Source organism: Neomonachus schauinslandi, chromosome 5, assembly GCF_002201575.2.
Source record: "Neomonachus schauinslandi chromosome 5, ASM220157v2, whole genome shotgun sequence".
Classification (NCBI taxonomy): Eukaryota; Metazoa; Chordata; class Mammalia; order Carnivora; family Phocidae; genus Neomonachus; species Neomonachus schauinslandi.
The window spans coordinates 37,157,969-37,171,514 of NC_058407.1; the positions used below are offsets into that span (position 1 = coordinate 37,157,969).

At 36.2% G+C, this 13,546-nt stretch overlaps 1 protein-coding gene and 1 pseudogene across 5 annotated transcripts in view; both read left to right on the forward strand.

Annotated features, from left to right (window-relative positions):
- PPFIA2 (PTPRF interacting protein alpha 2) overlaps window positions 1-13,546 on the forward strand; it is a 466,996-nt gene that overhangs the window by 137,373 nt on the left and 316,077 nt on the right. The gene's annotated exons all lie outside the window — the stretch shown is intronic.
- On the forward strand, window positions 4,985-5,478 carry LOC110580207 (annotated as a pseudogene).

Sequence of the window (13,546 nt, forward strand, 5' to 3'; positions counted from 1 at the left end):
TAGTCTTTCTTTTTCCATTTCTCTAATCAAGTTATCTTTACTGCTAAGCAGTTTTCTTTTTAAATGGTTAGCTTTGTTTTGTTAGTGGCCATAATGAAAATTACATTTTGTATTGTGAATATTAAGCTTTAATGACTAAGTAATTAAAATATGGATTTTACAATGCATTTGCCTTTTATTCCATTGAGAGAAACACTAAAGTTGCCCAAAAAAAACATTTTAACATTTGAATTGCAAAAATAATGAAGCTCTTACTCAAATTTCTTATAATAAAAATATTTTTTTGACATTCCCAAGAAGGAAATAACAGATTTCTTTAATATCTTGCAGTGCTGTGGGTATCAAAGTAGAATTTTAAAATATGAAGATTCCTTCAAGTTATTGAGAAATAATATATTGTTGATTAAATTTTAGTTTTCTTGGCTCTACCTTTTATATTTAATAACCATTAGCTGAAGCTAATTATTACCTACATTCATTAATGCAATAGCTAGTTATTAACAACTTTATGCCAAACCTTGTCCTGAGCACCGGGAATGAATGCAACAGTTAATAAAACAAAAAAATATATTCCCTTATAAAATGAATAAATACCATTTTTTACATATAGTGCAGTGGAGAAAATAAAGCTGACTAAGGGAATGAAATGTTGCAGTGTAAGAGCAGGGGCATACTTTTTACATTCTCTTCAGATAAGAACCTCCAGAAGTGCTAACATTTAGGTAAACCCTTAACTAACTGATGGAGGGAACCATATGAATATTGGGTAGGCTGGGGAGAGAGCCAGGCAAAAGGAACAGCAGTTGCAAATACCAAGAAGAGAACAAGCTAAATACGGGATTTGAAATCAGAACTAAATAATCCTTTCCTTGCTCTAGTTCCCGTCCCCCTCCACTACTCTCCTTCTTCCCATTGCACTTATCCCCTTCTGACATACAACAGAATTTACTTCTTGTGTTGGTAGTTTCTGCACTTCTTCCCATTGTTTCTGCACTCCTTCCCATTGCACTGCAATGAAAGCTCTACAAAGAAGAGTGTCTGTTGTGTTCACCAGTGTATCCTAAATGCCTAGAATAGCATCCAACTCACAGCTGGTACTCAGTAGATCTTCACTGTGCCAACTGACATTATATTTGGGGGACTGCAAGATCATGTGGCAGTGAACAGTATATAGGGGTGTAGTGGCATGAAGTGAGGACAGAGGGCCAGGATCAATAATTGTATGGCTTTATAAGCCATGGAAAAGACTTTGTATTTTCTCCTAAGTGTGATAGGAAGCTTCTGGAGGGTTGAGAGTAAGAGAATGGAATGGCCTGATTCACATATTTACAGATCTTATAGACTGTTGTGTGGAGAACCATCCACATTCTCCAGCAGCTACCAGTTGTGTGGACAAACACACCAATGTGCTAATAACTCACCTATTGCAGACCTTAGTAAGGGCCACAGCTGAAGTACAGACTAATTGTATGAGGACAGAAAGATTCTGGACTGGTAAGACTTCCTAGATGAGGGGGCTCTGGAGTTAGATCTTGAATATGAGTAGAAAGAAAATTTCAGGCAAAAGAAAACAATTGGGCAAGGGATAAATGCAACACAATCTTTGGGTAGAATAAAGAAATTTGGAAAGTAGGTTTGGATTCTGAGTACTGACAAGGTGCCAATGACAGTAAATGCTCTAAATACATTATTTCACTGAATTTTTATCAAACCCCATTGAGTTAAAATCTATTTTAATCTCCACTTTTCAGAAAACTGAGGCTCAGGGAAGCTTAGTCAAAGCTTTATTCAATAGGAAAGAAGCATGGAGATTTGAACTTGGATCTGTTTGATGCTAGATCCCATGGACTGAGTTGGTACTTTAATAATACAGTCAAAATTCAAAGAATTACCCAGTTCCTTGCATCTGATCAGTTCAATCAAATTAATATTTATTTTGCATGACTGGGGCTGCTAATGTGTATAATGCTGTCCAAAGCACCATAATCATGTTACTGATCATGGTCCTTTTTTATATTAAAGCAAAGCATTTATAATAAGAATTTCTGTCTTTGTTATGAAATGTTAATATTTATGCTCCTTTCATTTATTTATGTGTGGTGAATGTCAAGTAAAAGGCAGATAAATTGAAGAAACTAATGTATGCCCATAATTTATCATGACATAATAACCTCTTAATTCTGTGTCTGCATGGCCTTGTAATCAACAAGCTGAAAAATTGTGACTTGACCATAGTCATTTAGATATCTACAATTCCAACTAGGAAGTTGTGATTCAGGACATAATAATAACTTTTAATAATTCACTAATATTCACATTCATTTAAAATGAAGTTTTGCCAAGGTTATTCCCTAGGTGGTGTTTAAACTGTTCACTCCTTATTTAGTTATTGGACTGAAGAATATACTGATAACACATAACTGGTCACAACACCTGGCCTTAGAAGAGACAAGAAACATTAAAAATGGAATTTAATGCAGAAAAGATGAAAAGATAGACTTCCCAAAGAAGAAATATTAACCTGTGGCTTTGAGGATAAGCACCGGATCAGTGTTTCTTGATCTTGTTCACATTATAGCACAAATAGGAAATCATAATATTTTTACATTACATGAATATAGACAGAGGAAGATGCTCAAGCCTGGTATTTTTTTTTTTTAAAGATTTTATTTATTTATTTGAGAGAGAGAGAATGAGAGAGAGCAAGCACATGAGAGGGGGGAGGGTCAGAGGGAGAAGCAGACTCCCCGCCGAGCAGGGAGCCCGATGCGGGACTCGATCCCGGGACTCCAGGATCATGACCTGAGCCGAAGGCAGTCGCTTAACCAACTGAGCCACCCAGGCACCCTCAAGCCTGGTATTGAGTACTTCAGGCACTGTGGAAGCCCCAGGATCTGACGAGTCACCCTGAAGCTGAGAGACTGCTGTTTCAGTGCACCTGTGATCTATTTGCAACACGCTGGGAAGCTCTGTCCTAGTTAGCTCAGAATGATTCATGGTATGACCAAGAAAAGCAGGACATTTTTATCTTTCTTATGTTCGGTTTGACTATAAAAAAAAAAAAAAGAATCCCACTATATCAGCTATCCCTTAATCCTGTTTGCACATTGAAAAAAAAAAATCTTGGGGAGATTTAGAAAAATACTACTTTGGCATCCTTAAACTAATTAAATAAAAAATCACTAGTGGTGAGGCCCAAACATTGGTATTTTTTTAAAGCACCATAGGGGATTCTAAAGTGCAGAATATTCTACTGTACTAGATGATCGCTAGTGTCTTCTCTATCTCTAACCAGCTAGGATTTTAAGTGATGTTAGAAGATAGTCTATAGAAACCTAAGTTTGGAGAGGCCAGTGAATGTGTGGATGCTGTACAGGGACAATTAAGGAACACCCACAAAAGAGACTCTCAGAAAAGAGATTGCAAGACACTGCTCATGATGCCTAGGAAAATCCCCATAGACTTAAATTTGCCAGTAAGCTTCCTTTTCTCCTTGTCACAAAATTCAAGTGGAGGCATCAGTCTCAGACTTTGAGATGAGAGAAAAAGAGATGAGAGGGACAAACACATGTGAGATTATAAGGAAAGGAACTTCGGTATAAAACGACCAACTGTTAATCTGCTGCAAGTGAGTGTGTAAGCAGTGGAGAGAGGCCTCACCAGACTGGAGAAAGGTTTATTGGACTGCTGTGAAAAGAACATGGGGGGTGATGGGGGCCCAGGCAGTATAGAGGGCACTGTTGAGGTTGAGGGTGGCGAGCTTGCTGGGGCATCGATTGTCTGATGTGCTCCAGCAACACACATCAGCTCACTTTGTAGCAGAGAAGCTGGACAACTGGATTAATACAACTATTTACTGAATGGGTCAAACAAAAGTATATTAAGAAAATGGGGTGAAGATATTGGCAAGGGAATGAAAGGTACAATAGATCATTGATTCTTGGTTAGGTATGGAGAGAATGAAAATAGGAATTGGCTGACAGACTGGGGACAAAACTTGGTCAAATGATATTTATTTTCATGATGTCCAAGAAAAAATATAGTGAAAATGAGAGAACATGCGAATGGGAGAAAGGGAAGTCATGTTCCAGGGAATATATTCCCTTCCGCTCCAGGTGGCAGGACTCCCGTTAGAGGAATACTTCTAGCCTAACTTGTACTCCACGAGGAAGAAATGGCTTCCTTCATAGACTACTTTGATAGAATGAACTGGGCATGTGTGACTCATCTCTTCTATCCCTTCTGTTATCAATCTGTGGAACTGCCTCCTCCAGAGAGCATGCATTCTAAACTGCTTTCTGTCATGCTGTAAAAACTCTAGCTTCTAGCAACCCACCAATTCATAGCCAGATTCATCCCTTTAACTGAAGGAGTTAAAATCAACTGATTTGTTTGCATATCTAAGCTATGTTCTTTAGTATAGGTGTATTTTAATATTCTCTCTCTTTTACATGGCAGTTTCATACCATTTCTTCACTTTAAACATTCAATACTCCCTCCCCTAACCTGACTGTCAGCTGATGTCTCAGCTTCCTAAGTTCCTGAGCACTTACACAAACTCCCACCACTATAATTACCAGCAAGGGAATCCACATGCTCTGCCTTCCCACCTGTTATCAAAGATGGTGTCCTTTTCTCTCTAAAGTGAGTCTCTTCCTTCATAGATTCTATCTCCTTTCACCAGCTTAAGGACACTGCTCCAGAAATTCATCCCTTTCCATCCTACATCATAATTTTTCACCTTAAACTAGACCTTCTCCCTTAAGCACAACTTGTTCTCATTTCTCTCCCTCCTTTCCTTGTCAGCTACTGTCCCATTTCTTTGGTTCCTTTTACAACAATATGCTTTAAAAGTATTGTATAAACACACTGTCTCCAATTCCTCTCCTCCCATTTCATCGTAAATTTACATCAATGAGGCTTTTCGTGTGCCGTGCATGCACCTTCCTTTCCAGCCCCAGCCATGGACATAGCAGCCACCAAGATGTTGATGCCCAAGAAGAACCATATTGCCATTTATGAACTCCTTTTCAAGGAGGGAATGATGGTGGCCAAGAAGGACGTCCACATGCCTAAAAACCCTGATCTGGCAGACAAGAATGTGCCCAATCTTCACGTCACGAAGTTCGCACAGTCTCTCAAATCACGAGGCTACATAAAGGAACAGTTTGCCTGGAGACATGTCTACTGGGAGCTTACCAATGAAGGTATCCAGGATCTCCGTGATTACCTCCATGTGCCATCTGAGATTGTGCCTGCCACTCTGCACCACAGCCATCTTGACACTCGCAGGCTACAAAAGGTCTGGAGGGAGAGCAACCTGCAAGAATCACACAAGGGGAAGCTGACAGAGACACCTACAGACCAAGCACTGTGCCCCCTGGTGCCAACAAGAAAACTGAGGCTGGGGCTGTGTCAGTACCTGAATTCCAGTTTAGAGGAGGATTTGGTCGTAGATGTGATCAGCCACCTCAGTAAAGTTGGAGGAGATTGTTCTTATATTGAATAAATCCATAGCCAGAAACAAAAAAATAGGCTTTTCTCCCAAACACCTGTTAAAGCCAACCTCCACATTGATAAATCTAGTGGCCAGTGCTCGATCCTTGTCTTAATTGATCTCTCAGCAGCATTTGATACAGATGATCATCTTGCCTACTTGATTCATGTCAATCTCTGGACTTCCAGGACACATCCCTCTCTTGGTCTCCCCGCCATCCCACTTCACTGGTTTGTTCCTACTCATTCTCCTTTGCTGGCTCAGGATTCTTATTGTTGGAGTGTACTAAGGCTTGGGTTTGGACCATTTCTCTTGTCTATTTGCATTCACTTCCTGATGACTTCATTCCAGTTTTTTGGTTTTCAGTCTGCATGCTAATGTGGTCTCCAGATTTGTATATTCAACTGCCAACGTGACATCTCTATTTAGATGACTAATAGAAACCTCAAACTCAACATGGGCAAAATTGAGTGATTGAATTTTTCCCAAACCTGCTTCTTTCACAGTCTTCATCTCATTTAGTGGCAATTTCATCCTTTCACTGCTCAGGCCAAAGACCTTGTAGTTGTTCTGGATTCCTTTTTGCCTTTCACAACCCACATCTGATTCATCAGGAAAATCTGAATACTTCCATAAAATTAAAATAGTTCATCAGATAGCCAATCACTGAAGAATTCTTTGACATATGAAATCAATTAGGAATTTATCAATTCCTTTTTCATATTCTGTCCTGAATTAAAATCAGTGGCAGATAAAACAGTACCAAGATGTAATTTTGATTTATGGGGGAGTTTTGTAATCAGCTAGACCTGGTTTCAAATGATATGACTTTCCCATTTGTCTAAGTGTGATTTTAGACAAGTTATATTTCTCTAAGACTTTGTTTCCTTATATATAACTGAAAATAAATACCTCCTTCAGAGGGTTTTATAAAAGGCAACTCTGTCTTCCCTGTAATATCATTCAATAAATAGCAACTATTGAGCCATTGTTATTGCTCTTAATGAAGATAAAACAGGATAGTGATTGGCTTTGTCTTTCAAATGAAATTCTTGGAAAAAGTAAAATTAAAGAGAAAATAAAGTACTTGCTACCATGGCAACTGAGGCAGTAGAGAATGTAAAGAATAAGAAATGATAGTCTACAGATTGCTTCAGTCTATTTCACTGTTTTCACTAATATTGCCTTTGTTTCTGTAATCTTGTAATCTTTCTAATCTTAAACATGGGATTGTGAGTGGAGTATCCCTCCATATAAATTTAAAAAAAATTTTTTTAATATTCTATTATTCCAAGATAGCTGTGATAACATTATCCTAAAAGCTCTTGCACAGCGTTGGTCACTATCATGATTCTTCTCTTCCTGTTATCCTATCAGTTAAACCTGTATCTTCTGAGATGGTATAAACAAAGTATTTAACATAAAGTGAACTATATGAAGAGCATTAGAACATCTGTTTTGTTTGTTAGAACATACCTTTCTTCTTTTTCTTTATTGTGGTATTTCTCCTAATACTCTGTGAATGTGTGATGGAGATGATTTTATCTGTATGTACATTTGAATGGGTGGTTGCATGTCAGTTTGCAAAGTTATTTTTTCAATCTATTTTCGAAATTGCTTTTTTTAAAAAAAATCTATTTACTAAACTACTAGGCAGCATTATTTAATACAAACAATATGGGTTGGTAGTTAGAATATCTGGATTTATACATTCTCTTTTTTTGTTCATTTGATCACCAACAACTTGACTATTTTTTAAAAATTTTATTTATTTATTTGAGAGAGAGAGAGACAGAATGTGAACAGGGGGAAGAACAGAGGGAGAGGGACAAGCAGACTCCATGCTGAGCATGGAGCCCAACGTGGGGCTCAATCCCATCACCCTGAGATCATGACCTGAATCGAAATCAGGAGTCAGATGCTTAACTGAGTCACCCAGACGTCCCTTCACCAACAACTTGACTATTATGTACCAAGCAGTACAATCAGCCCAAACTTTGAATGTTCGGTGTACCACATATTAACTGTAAGAATCTGGGAATTAGAATAAGCATTTTTGAGTTCTCAGGACTAGTCAGTAAGTCAAAATGAGATAATTACTATTAAGATACGACTCATAAAAAGACAGAAGCACAACAGCCAGAGGAAGATTTGTTTCAAGCATTTCCCAAATATTTATTGGATGCCGACTCTATGCCTTGCCTTGTGCTGGTTCTTGTTAGGGATAGACAAGAAATTCTATATAAGACAACTTTTGCATATTAAGGACTCTTATTTCATCTCAAACTTTAGAAACTATGCTTCCTGATTTAAAAAATAAAATCAAAATTTTATATCAGTGACCAAGAATTTTTTTTTTTTATCCTGATGCAATAATTATGGTATATAGTAACAGAGGACATATATGGACACCGGACAGTAAATAAAGTAGAAAATATAATTTATCCAGAGTGGAAATAGTGGCCACAAATCACTAAGAATTTTGCCAATTTCTAGGGAAAAGTGAAACTTAATATCGAAACTGTACTATAAAATAGGGCATGTAGGGCATAACCACGTTTAAGTTCAATACGTAATAGTCTGTATGTAGTTCTCATGCCATAGAATGGACCCAGTGTTTCTCAACTCACTGTATTTATGTTTATAGAAGTCAGATCTCAGAAACCCCTTCAGGTATTATAAAACCTTAAACTATGTGGGCATTTGGTATTTATAGTGCTACATGAAGAAATAATGTCCTGCCATAGAACTTTAATGTGGTTTTTGTAAAAACAGGCTAATGACATGTATTTTAGAACATGAGATAAATTTAACAAAATACAGTAAAATTATTGTGTCATAGAATTATAAAGTTCCAATCCATCAATATTTTTTTCTGTTAAAGGACCAAAACAAAACTCAAGCCTGAATTTCATACAATTTAATTTTTTTTTTTTAAGATTTTATTTATTTATTTGACAGAGAGAGACACAGCGAGAGAGGGAACACAAGCAGGGGGAGTGGGAGAGGGAGAAGCAGACTTCCCGCCGAGCGGAGAGCCTGACGCGGGGCTCGATCCCAGGACCCTGGGATCATGACCTGAGCCGAAGGCAGACGCTTAATGACTGAGCCACCAAGGCGCCCCCAATTTAATATTTTTAATTTAAGCATGAAGATGTTTATGGGCTATTATAATACATGTAAATATTTGTGAAAAATGCCATTCAAGCAAGAGAAACCAAAGTGCAAAGAAGAAATAGTATGGAAAGAAGATACCATTTTAAAATTTTCTAATTTGAGTTTTGAAGACAGTATGTATGTAGGTGTGTTTGTGCATTATACATACATATATATGTATACATACATATACATATGTACAAGTACATGCACACACCAAAACATCCATACACATAGGAATATACACACATCCACATGCATGCCTATATCTATATCTATATCTGTATCTATATCTATATATATAAGATTTTATGAGATTATGTTTTTCAAAACGAGCACACTATCATCAAGATGTGGATTAAAGGCAAATTTAATATTTTTATCTTGTTATAAATGGAAGCTTGTAAATTTCAGTATGCTTGATTTGTATTTATTTCTTTCGTCTGAATGACTACAAATCTCAAGGGAACACAAAGGATTCTAAATATTGTCTTTATTTGAGACACCCTCAGTGAATGGTTAGGTAGCTAAGAAATATCTCCTGAACTCAGAAGAAAGTCTTTGAGGCATTAGAAGTTTTGTTTTGTTTGTTGTTGTTTTCTAATTGGGATCCTCCAATGAAAGCTCTCACAGGTAGAACTCTTTATACCTGTTGGATGGAGTATCTCATTGGCTTGCTACAAATGCAGTGTTTCCTCTCACTTCACCTGCCCTTCATCTCTATTCTAACTGTAACAGGTGCCTGGTACTTCATTGCTCCTCAGTAAGAATTTGTTGAATAAATGAGTGAATAAATGAATGAGTGAACAAAACCTACAAACTTGTGTACAAGCAGCTGTGACTGTCAGGAAGGAAACTCAGAGGCAGGGCATAAAAGTAAACTTAGAGTGTTGGCTTTCTACATAGGATCATCTTTGCTGAATCTTGTAGAAGTCATAATATGAAGAGAAGGAAGCAGATATAGTTTGAGGTGCATAAATACGAATATATATTTAGTAGATAGATAGATAAGATAGATAATCTAGCTGGCAATATGTACCTAACTAGCTTCCACATGCCATCCATATGGATCACTAGGATGTATTGCCCATCTGGACTCCAAATTTCACTCCATCTGGCATGACTTCTAACTGAACACTTGGCTAGAAAATTCTTTGTTATCCTATAGTGTGATGGTGTAAATTGTAGTGATATCTCTCCTCCTTGTCCTCCTCTTCCTCCTCCTCCTCTCTTCCCTCCTCCCTCCCTTTCTCTCTCTCTTTCCTTCCTATTCTTTGTCCAGTATGGCATTTTTCCCTCTGAGCATTTATCAGGAACTAAGAGCAAATGAACAGCCCTTTCAGTTTATTTCCTTAATTCTCCAAGTTCTTATCACTCTAGCAAATTTTTGAGCTTCTTATCGAATACCCATAAATGAACAAAAGAAAAGATGTATTGAATTGCTTGTCTTGAAGCAAAATATATCTAACAGTTATTTGTTTAAAAAGTTATATTGAGGGGCTATAAAAAATGTGTGAGCTGAATCTTCCTGACAGTATATGAAATAGTAGGCTCTAAAGTATTTTTTTGAACTTTTTATAAAACCAAGTTGATAACATACATTTCAGAAGGCTTAGGAGTAACTATTCTCAGAGGCCGAGGGGTATATTAGATGACTTCTGGGAATCTTCTCTTTAAGTCTATTAACAAGTGTCTGGCTTCAGGATTTTATTTTACCCATTTTTAAGAAAGTGTAATTGAGTTATCCTTTTACTTTTTCATCTTCAGTTTCTTTCTGTAAAAATTCAAGTGGTTAAGATAGCTGGAATTAAACCTTCTAGAGTTCATATTCTTAATTTACCTCTCCTGAGAAAAGATATACCTTGAGAGATTTTGGGGGGTGGTCTGGGTGTAGTAATTGAAATGGACATATTATTTACCCTTTATATGGTTGGTAGACATTGCCCAGAATCTAATGACTGCTACCATAAGCACATTAAATTTTTTTTCACATAGTAATACTGTACTGTATCCTTTTACTTTCAAGTTAATACTTAAAATAATCTTATTATAAATTGAACTCAATCAAACTAAGAATGAAGTTTCTTGACAAGCCAAAAAATCTTGGAAAGCTATTTGGAAAACTTAAGAAAGATATCAAAATATACTAACCAAAAGTATGAAAATATGTCTCTACATTTCATGTATTTTTTGAGACAAGAATGTTCTAACTTTACTTGATTTCATAGAAATAGGGTGTTAACCATATTAAGTTTCTTTACTAATTTCACTTGAGAAAACGTTTGTATATGAAAAAAACACATCTAACACAGTTACCTCATATGCCCTGAAATGTTTTCAGCCATATTTCCCAAAACATCTTGTATCTTTTCATGCTTTGATTCTTCTTTTCAGAAAGCGTTCAACCTCCTGCTCTTCCTAGGGTCACTTTGATATATCCCTCGAGTTGGGTGCTTTTCAGATGAACACAATCTCCTTTACATTAAGTCAGTCATTAGCACTCATTAAACTGCATTTCAGTTGTCTTGGTAGTTAACAACCTCTTACTAGTTGATGTCCTTCCCACCAAATTTAAAGTTCCTTGAGGACAGAGACTGGATCTTTTAGAATTATTCCTACATTAAAAACAGTACCAGACTTCTACAACCACAATGGACAAGGCAAGATTCTGTATCCTTTCAATTTTCGGACATGGACACCACCTTCACTATTGCTGCCAGGCAGAGAAAGAAAGTTGAGTTGTCTTCAAATAAACCCTCAGAACAATGATATACTGTCATTATCATAAATAGCCCACTTAGAAAACAAAAATTTGGGAAGGAATTTAGATTTTGACAATTTCCACATTTAGAGTAAAGCACTGTATTTAAAATAATTATATATTAATACTGTTTCTGCTTCCAGCTTTTTTCAACATTAATTCATACTGCCTTCTTTCCCCTCCCCACACAAAAACTATGGAAAAGAAAAACTTGTACTCTTCTTAGCCAAAAGCTTCAGAATTCCTTGCTAAAACAGTTTGTTGGTTGATGCAAATTCAGCAAATATATGAGATTACACCAGGAATATGTAGTATTATATCAGAAATATTTGATTTATTGGCCCCTCTAAAAAATAATAAGAAATCTAGTGAATCATCTGGTCTATATTATATCAGAACCAATCAACAGATAAGCATAAAACACATGGAGATTTTTTACACCATAATAATCTATTTGGCAAAAAAAAAAAAAATTCCTTTAAAACCTGGATTCCCAAGAACCTTCACAGTTGTTTTTGAGACATTATTTCTACTAGCAGCTCTTTGAGGAGCACAACTTACATGGCCCTGCTAACCATAGGAAGAAATATGATCCCAACATATATTTTTGAGTGAGAAAAATCAAAATTTTTTACATAGATCACTGATTACCAACATAGTATGCCTATATACTTATTTTATTTAATTTGAGAATCAATGAATACCATGTTTTACCACTAAAAAACCAGAAGGGGAAAAAGAGGTTATTTTGAAAAATATAGTAATATGGCTGATTAAATAATCATTAAAAAAAGAAAACATGACTTTTCAACTTAAATTGCAGTGGTAGAGTTATAGTTAAGATGACTAATAGTTTTAGCAAATAGGTGACTCATACAGAAGAAAAAAAATTGGTAAAAAAAAAATAGTCATTTGAGTGCTCAAAAAACAAATGGATGGGAGCACATCAAAGGGAAATAGGAGCTAGTCTGAAGGAGCTCTCTGTGGCCAAAGCTGGGACAATTTGAGCATCAAAATAAATTATAAGTATAAAATAAATATACATGGGTCCATACTGATAAAATTAAATTATTGAAAAAATAATTATAGATGAGGCTAATCTTCTCCACAGAAGAATTCTACTTAATACATATAAACACTACCCTCCTCCAGGAAGTAAAGCTTAATTTCACCACTTTCTGTCACTTCTTTGAGGATGTACTAGACTTAGTGGCCAACTTCCAAAGAATAGAGTATGGAAAGGAAAAAAAATAGTAACTTCACAGTAGAGAAACCTGGCAAATGCCACCTTGCCAAGTGATGGTTAATATTACTAGTGATATGTGGATATCGTGTACTCCTATAATGATGTGATGAGGTCACTTCATTAGTATATGATGAGAAGGACATTTTACCTCTGTGGTGTTCTTCCCTAAATAGACCATGGCCCTAGTCTAATCGTGAGGGAAACATCAAATAAAATTAATATAGGCATCAGAGCAGGATAGCCCAGGGGATATTGGCCAGTACTTGATGGTCTTCTAAAGACTATCAAGATCGTGAAAAACTAGGAAAAGCTGAGAAGGTGTCACAGACCAGAGGAAACTGGGGAGACATGGAAACTAAACAAACATGATAACCTGGATTGGAACCTAGAACAGAAAAGAGACATTAACGGAAAGACTAATGAAACCCAAATGAAGTCTGGAGTTTATTTGATAATAATGTGCCAATTACAGTTATTTAGTTTTGACAAATGCACCATAGTAATGTAAGATGTTAACAATTAGGGAGATAGGGTGAGGGATATATGGGAACTCTTGTACTAGTTCTACAACTTTTCCATAAATTTAAAATTATTCTCAAATTAACATTTGTTTAAAAATTATCTTCTGGATTATTTAGCAGTTTGCTGGGTAAGTAACTACCAACTTGCTGAATTTACCAGAATGTGGGACTGCTATCTAAGGAACAGAGAATGATTTTTCTGCTTCCTCCTCATTGATATTATAAATCTGAGTCATAATTGGAGAATAAAGATATAAATGAATAATTAAGTTTTGAGAGCCCATCACCATCATACTCTTTTTATAGTCTTCAGGTTCAAAGCAGGTGGTTCCTGGTTCTTAATTATGAATAACTATGCCATCTTA